Below are 7,785 nucleotides of genomic sequence, written 5' to 3'. Positions count from 1 at the left end.
AGAAATTAGGGAAACGACATCCTTCATAATAGTCCCAAATAATATAAAATACTTCAAGTGTGACTTTAACCAAGCAAGTAAAAGATCTGTATGATAAGAACTTCAAGCCCCTGAAGAAAGAAATTGAAGAAGACCTCAGAAGATGGAAAGTTCTCCCATGATCATGGATTGGCAGGATTAACATAGTAAAAATGGCCATTTTACCAAATGCGATCTACAGATTCTGTGCAACACACATCAAAATACCAATCCACTTTTGCAGAGAGTTTGGCAGAACAATTTGCAAATTCATCTGGAATAACAAAAAACCCAGGATAGCTAAAACTATCCTCAACAATAAAAGGACTTCTGGGGGGAATCACTATGCCTGAATTCAAGAAGTATTACAGAGCAACAGTCATAAAAACTGCATGATATTGGTACAGAGACAGACAGATAGACCAGTGGAATAGAATTGAAGACCCAGAAATGAACCCACACACTTATGGTCACTTGATTTTTGACAAAGGTGCCAAACGCATCCAATGGAAAAAAGATAGCATTTTCAGCAAATGGTGCTGGTTCAACTGGAGGTCAGCATGTAGAAGAATACAGATCGATCCATGCTTATCACCCTGTACAAAGCTTAAGTCCAAGTGGATCAAGGACCTCCACATCAAACCAGATACACTCAAACTAATAGAAGAAAAGTGGGGAAGCATCTCGAACACATGGTCACTGGATAAAATTTCCTGAACAAAACACCAATGGCCTGTGCTCTAAGATTAAGAATGGACAAATGGGATCTCATAAAACTGCAAAGCTTCTGTAAGGCAAAGGACACTGTTGTTAGGACTAAACGGCAACCAACAGATTGGGAAAAGATCTTTACCAATCCTACAACAGATAGAGGGCTTATTTCCAAAATATACAAAGAACTCAAGAAGTTAGACCACAGGGAGACAAATAACCCTATTCAAATATGGGGTTCAGAGCTAAACAAAGAATTCACAGCTGAGGAATGCCATATGACTGAGAAGCACCTAAAGAAATGTTCAACATCTTTAGTCATTAAAGAAATGCAAATCAAAACAACCCTGAGATTTCACCTCACACCAGTGAGAATGGCTAAGATCAAAAACTCAGGTGACAGCAAATGCTGGCGAGGATGTAGAGAAAGAGTAACACTCCTCCATTGTTGGTGGGATTGCAGACTGGTACAACCACTCTGGAAATCAATCTGGAGGTTCCTCAGAAAATTGGAAATTGAACTACTTGAGGACCCAGTTATACTTCTCTTGGGCATATACCCAAAAGTTGCCCCTACATATAACAAAGACACATGCTCCCCTATGTTCATAGCAGCCTTATTTATAATAGGCAGAAGCTGGAAAGAACCCAGATACCCTTCTACAGAGGAATTGATACAGAAAATGTTGTACGTCTACACAATGGATTATTACTCAGCTATCAAAAACAATGACTTTATGAAATTCATAGGCAAATGGATAGAACTGGGAAATATCATCCTGAGTGAGGTAGCCCAATCACAGACAAACACACAAGGTATGCACTCATTTATAAGTGGCTATTAGCCCAAATGCTTGAATTACCCTAGATGCACAGAACACATAAAAATCAAGAAGGCTGACCAAAATGTGAGTGCTTCACTCTTTCTTTAAAAGGGAACAAGAATACCCTTGGGAGGGAATAGGGAGGCAAAGTTTAGAACAGAGGCAGAAGGAACACCCATTCAGAGCCTGCCCTACACGTGGCCCATACATATACAGCCACCAAACTAGATAAGATGGATGAAGCAAAGAAGTTTAGGCGGACAAGAACCAGATGTAGATCTTTCCTGAGAGACACACCCAGAATACAGCAAATACATAGGCGAACTTCAACAGCAAACCACTGAACTGAGAACCGGACCCCCGTTCAAGGAATCAGAGAAAGGACTGGAAGAGATTGAAGGGGCTTGAGACCCCACATGAACAACAATGCCAACCAACCAGAGCTTCCAGGGACTAAGCCACTACCCAAGACTATACATGGAGTGACCCTGGGCTCCAACCTCATAGGCAGCAATGGATAGCCTAGTAAGAGCACCAGTGGAAGGGGAAGCCCTTGGTCCTGCCAAGACTGAACACCAATGAACATGTTTGTTTGGGGGAGGGTGGTAATGTGGGGAGGATGGGAATGGGAAACCCATATAGAAGGGTAGGTGGAGGGTTTAGGGGGATGTTCGCCTGGAAACCGGGAAGGGGAATAACAATCGAAATGTAAATAAGAAATACTCAAGTTAATAAAGATAAAAATTAGGTAATAGAAAAAAAGAAATATAAATAAGAAATACCCAGGTTAAGGAAGGGTGAAAAAAAAAGAAAAAAATATTCTTTCTTGTCTTCTGACCATTTTCTCCTCCTAAACAGAGCAACCACCTGATCCCAGGGCATTTGTCTGCTCTCTAAGAAGCGTCCAGAGCCTTGTTTTGTCATCTACCTGGCAATGACACTTCAGGAGCCGATTCTCTCATTTTGAAAGTTTGTCCCTGAGGCATCAGCAAAGTCAGAATACCATAGTGTCTAGTTGTGTGTCATGGGGAAATGACTAAGTTTCTCTGTGCCTCATTTACCTCACCCATAAAGGGAACTATTAATATCATGTGGGTCACAGGACCATAGGAAGATTCACACAGTCTGAGTGACAGTCCCCATGTCCCTGTTGTCACCAGAGGCCACCCCCTGCAAATAGGAGCTGAGTGAACACTGCCTGGACATGTTCTCTGCAGGTATTTGTTTATTGACGCTTTACTCCTACACTTCCATTTGGGTCATGAAGGTGAAGGTTTCCAATTGTCCTGTAAATTTGGTCAGCTGGAAACTGAGAGAAAGGAAACTACTTTCCTCTGATTAGTAATGCTAGCAGGAAAGGAGCTCATGTGAGCATCAGGCCCCATGCACCTCAGAAGTGAGGGCTCCAATAGTGTGGAGAGCATCAGCAGACCCTGCAAGGGTCATTGGGAAGGACAGCCTCTGGTAGGGCAAGAGAGAGGCAGAAACTGGTCACCCAGGGCTCCAGATGCTGCTAATAGACACAGGGAAGCATGTTCCTATTTTGTTCCTGGGACGTTTGTTCACGTGGTTGACTTGTAAGCTTATATAGTCTTTGTAAGTCTCCAGAAGCTCAAGGCAGACATAAGCAGTGCCTAAATTGGGAATGCACCTACCTGCCAGGACACAGGCTTTTGTATAGGGACCGATGTAGGGAAATAAGCAGGAAAGAGGAAGAAAGAGTTCAGGCTCAGGAACATGAGCTAGTGTTGCCGAGAGGACTGTGAGTCTGACAGACCATGCACAAGCTCCTGTGATGTGTGACCATTAAAGTTAGTCAATGCCAGTGATGATTTCCACACATGTCACAGCCAAATCAATAGACGGAATCTTAAAAGCACATGTGGGATCAATCTCTGAACCTGGGAAGAAAAACTACCCCTCAGGAAGTTCTAGTTTTGTGCAGGGTTCTCAGTCTTTCCCATAAAGCTGATAATCTCAGATTCTTGGTTGAAGACACAGAACAAGAATGGCTTGTCAAGTTTAACAAATGTCGGATTGATTTTAGCAGACTGGAAGCTGTATTTATCTTTTAAGGTGGCCTCAGCTTCTGTGCCTGTCTCAGACATGTCCAGCACAACATTGTGAAACATCTTTGGGGAAAGAATCAGATCACTCACTGGAGGCCAGAGAGGGCAGGAGAGAGGCCTGGGGTAAGCCGTGAGTGCTGGCCTCATCAGCTGGTGAATTTTTTTCCTTCCATGAGCTCTAACCCTGGATTTTTTAAGTCACTGCAGGAGTTTGCTCAGGATGAGAGATGAGGCCTGCCCTGGGTCTGCTCAGTGTCTGTAACTGTGCTACCCTCAAACCACTACACCAGGAGGACAGGAATAGATAACAAGGTTTCCCCACAGGCAGCCTCCCATGGATCCTACAGGGAGCAGCCAATGTGCTGGCACTCAGTGCCAATTTCAGTACCATTTCTGCTCCAGGCTTCTTGGGATATTCAACAGTAATGCAGAGGGCACCGCTTCACATTCCCAGAATGCTATGCCCAGCTGGTATAGGTCTGGGTATAGCCCTGGTACAGCTCAGGGCTCTGAGTGGGCACTGGACATCACACTAGGAACCAATAAGTTGTGCAGCTAGGAATGTGATAGGTAGGTCTGAGATATTTTTCTCCTATTCTTAGGGTTTTCATCTGAATTGTCATTGATCCCTTATAGTAACTTTAATGATGCTATTCTGTGTGTTGGTCAATCAGGCAGTAATGTCCCAGCACTGCATTGAAGAAGCTTTGTCTCTGGAGTGGATTGTGGGTGGCTTTCCAGAGGACTGCGGGGAGCTGTTCATTGCAGCACAGGTTGGGACCCTGTACAGGTTTAGGTCTATAACCAAGCACAGTCACTTCCCCATCATTGACTTTTGGATGAGTTCAAGTCCCGGTGGTAAAGGAGGGCCTGGCTGCACGCCCTGAGAAGTAGCATCCAGGCTGTAATTCATATCTCTCAGGATAAGGGATTTCAGGCATGCATGATTTTTCACATATTGAGCATCCTCACACACTCACATGGTCTTCACTGTCTACATTCAGGACCCAAAGTGAAAGACCCATGTTTCTTGCCTTACCTGAGAGACTCTTATGTATTTGGTTCCTGTGATCCCTGACAGGTCAGAATGTGTGGAGAGGACTTCTCTGATGCCCAGGTCTGGAAGGATGTCCTCCAGCCTGTATTGTTGGGATAAGGAGGACTTGAGTAGGTGGAGCTCATATATCATTCTGAGAATAGGGAAGAGAAAGGAAACAGTCACTGGAACCTATGCCCAATCAACACAACTTATGTCTGAGGGGCAGCATTCTATAACAGCCCTCTTGCTGGAGAGGAACCCTCCTTCCACCCATGCCTAGACCAGGTGATTTTGCTCTTCCTAACGCATAGATTATCTGTCAGAGCCTGAGAGTTTGTATGTGGACATGCAACCTGCCTTGATACTTACTGTTCCTCGACTGAGAATGTTTTCCTCCTAGATCCACAAAATGCAGCTCTTTTCTGTTGTGCTGAACTTCAGACATCACCAAATGACTCTTCTATGCACAACTGGACACTGCATCAGACTCCAATATTCCTTACCCTTGGTTGTCTTTCTCAACCTCCCCACTGCATTTAACTTTACCTTTAATTTTAAAATAATGATTAGTCCTGTTTTCATCTCCATATTCTCTCTTCCTCAATTACAAGATAGCCCACAAGGATGAGAATTTTTGCTATTCCTTCTCTGATACTCTCTCAGGAAATATATCAGAGACTGCCACATAGTAGGTCTAAGGTCACCATTCCATGGATGGTAAATGAATGGCTGATAAGCGGAAGAGATGGCTACACAGGACACAGCTGATTCTCAGAGTTGACATCCCACAATTCCCTCTGCCTTCCAAGGACACATTCAAGTCTCCTTGTCATTTACACCCTGTTAGAGACACAGGAAACCTCATTCATTGTTAAATCTGATCTTACTTTGTCAACAACAAAAGCCACAGTAAATTCAGGCTTCAAAGAACTGAGACTGAGGAAGGGAATTCAACTCAACTCTTATCTGTCCCCTGCTGACAGTTTACAAATTTCACAGGGTATAAGGGAGACTCTGAGGTACAGGGACACTGGCCATCAGAACAACTGCACTACAGGGATCAATGACAGTTCTGGGTCTTGAGGACATGCATCTGGTTCTCAGAGAGTCCCTCCACTTCCTCAGGGTCTCTGGCTGTAAGCTGGCTTCCACCTGCTCCATCTTGCCCTGGTCAGGGAGGATGAACCTGGCCTTGCCATCGCTTTTGTAATTCAGCTCCACTACAGTGCATTTCAGCTCCTCATCCTGGAAGTAGGGCGTAGTCAGGCCCTCAATTTTCATCATGGATATCTACAGAGGCCTCCTCCTATCCAATATGAATTTCCCCATAAACGTGTGAAGAGGGTCAAATATCATGTTCCACTTGCCTGAAAAAGGAACAAACCATCAGAATGTAACAACAGTAGAGACACTCCACCTCCGTTCCATTTATGCTCAGCTTCTGAGGTATGACAGCAATCCATCCATCTTTCTTCCATCAGAGTGTCCATTAGTGTAGCATATGCTCAACTGGAAAAACCCAGGTATTTGGTCAAGCTGCTGGCCATGAGCATTGTTTCCAGAGTTGGTTTGAAAAGGGGACCTCAAAACCACAGCCTCGCTACTTGAGCTCAGGGATCTGGAGTGGGGTGTGTAAAAGAGATGAGAGTGAAGGTGATGAGACTGGAGGCTGGGGTGAGTTGAGGGTCCCATCTTCCTCAGGGGGGCGATGTCTAGAAAGCAAATGACTTGTTCTCCTACATGGTAATGAGTCCATTGTTTTGTAGTTTGTGGGCTGAGACATGGGTAATGAGTCCTTATCTCTCACAATCAGCTATGGCCACCTCACAAAATCACACATGCCAGCTCCAGTTTATTCCAGATTCTTACTTCATGTTCACTCAACCAACACACTGTGGGACTTGAGAAACTAGTGAAGATCCTTGGGGGCAGAAACATTTTCTTGGGCTTTGGATCTAGCAGCCTAAACATATATCCCACCTCATACCAAGCAGCATTTGAGCCTGTGTCCTGGGGAGAGTTGAGAGAGCCATGTCCTGATGTCTAACCCTTTAAGCTGTCACTGTGCTACTGCCATTTCCTGCCTACCCCAGCTCTGGGGACAACCTGTTCTCCTGCCCTTGCTCCTTCTGTCCTCTGTCTTCTGTCCTACTGTCCTCTGTCTTCTGCCATCCTGTCATTCTGTCCTTCTATCCTCTGTCCTCCTGACTTCTGACCAATTTTCCTCCTGTTCTCTGTCCTTCTGACCTATATTTCTGTCCATTGACACCTTGATTTTCTGCCTTTAGCCCAGGCCAGTCAGGTCTGAGACCAATTTCTTGATCTTTCCCTGGCTCTGTTTCCTCCCATAGTCATCAATGAGCTTTCTGGCATCATGAGGATATGAACGTTGGCTGTGAAAGTCTCAGGGTGGTACCGAGGCCTTGCCTTCTCCTTAAACTCAGTCAGGATCTGCAGGTACTTTTAAACAAACAGGGCATTGCCTGTGCTGATCTGAACCTGATCCTCTGGCTGCCTGAGCCTCTGTAGGAGGTGCCCAAAGCCCTGGTGGATTTCTGCTTCAGGGGTCATTGTGAGATTAAACCTGAGACCTTCTAGAGTCTCTTCCAGGGTGTTGTCTTTTGCTCCCAAGGATAGGGAGGCCAAGGCAATTGCTATGCTGAGTGGGGAAGGACAATAATTTTTTATGTGGATTCTTCAAAGCCAGATTCTTGTGAAAGCTGTAGGCAAATTCAGTGTTGACAGAGGCCAATGTTAGACTATCCAGTTTTCCGTGTCTTGGTCTTTCTGGAGTTCAGTATGCCTTCCTAGTGTGCCATCTGAGCAGTTGAGGACAGTAGGGCAGATCCCAGCTATCAATAGCCCAGAGCTGCAATGAATGACATCTTCTCTGTTCTTCAGGCTGAAAGAAAAATATCCTTTGAGTCAGGGATGGCCAGCTGGTGCTCTGACTATTTCCTCGTTCTTCTAAGTGGTCTGCTATGTATCCTGCTCTGCTGCCCTTCCTGCCTCTGTAATGGCCCACGGGAGGTACTCTGGACACTCAGGTGACATTTCTACATCATAAATGCCCTATAACCATGGAGGAAGTGCTGTTGCAGAAGTGAATTTTTCTATTTAAGAG

The 7,785-nt window shown here is 44.9% G+C and overlaps 1 pseudogene; it reads right to left on the bottom strand.

The window, feature by feature from the left end:
- Positions 1-3,484: 3,484 nt before the first annotated feature.
- LOC116905378 lies at positions 3,485-7,546 on the bottom strand (annotated as a pseudogene).
- Between the last annotated feature and the right edge of the window lie 239 nt (positions 7,547-7,785).

This window comes from Rattus rattus, chromosome 7 (assembly GCF_011064425.1).
Source record: "Rattus rattus isolate New Zealand chromosome 7, Rrattus_CSIRO_v1, whole genome shotgun sequence".
Lineage (NCBI taxonomy): Eukaryota > Metazoa > Chordata > Mammalia > Rodentia > Muridae > Rattus > Rattus rattus.
This window is presented reverse-complemented; position numbering and strand designations above follow the sequence as displayed.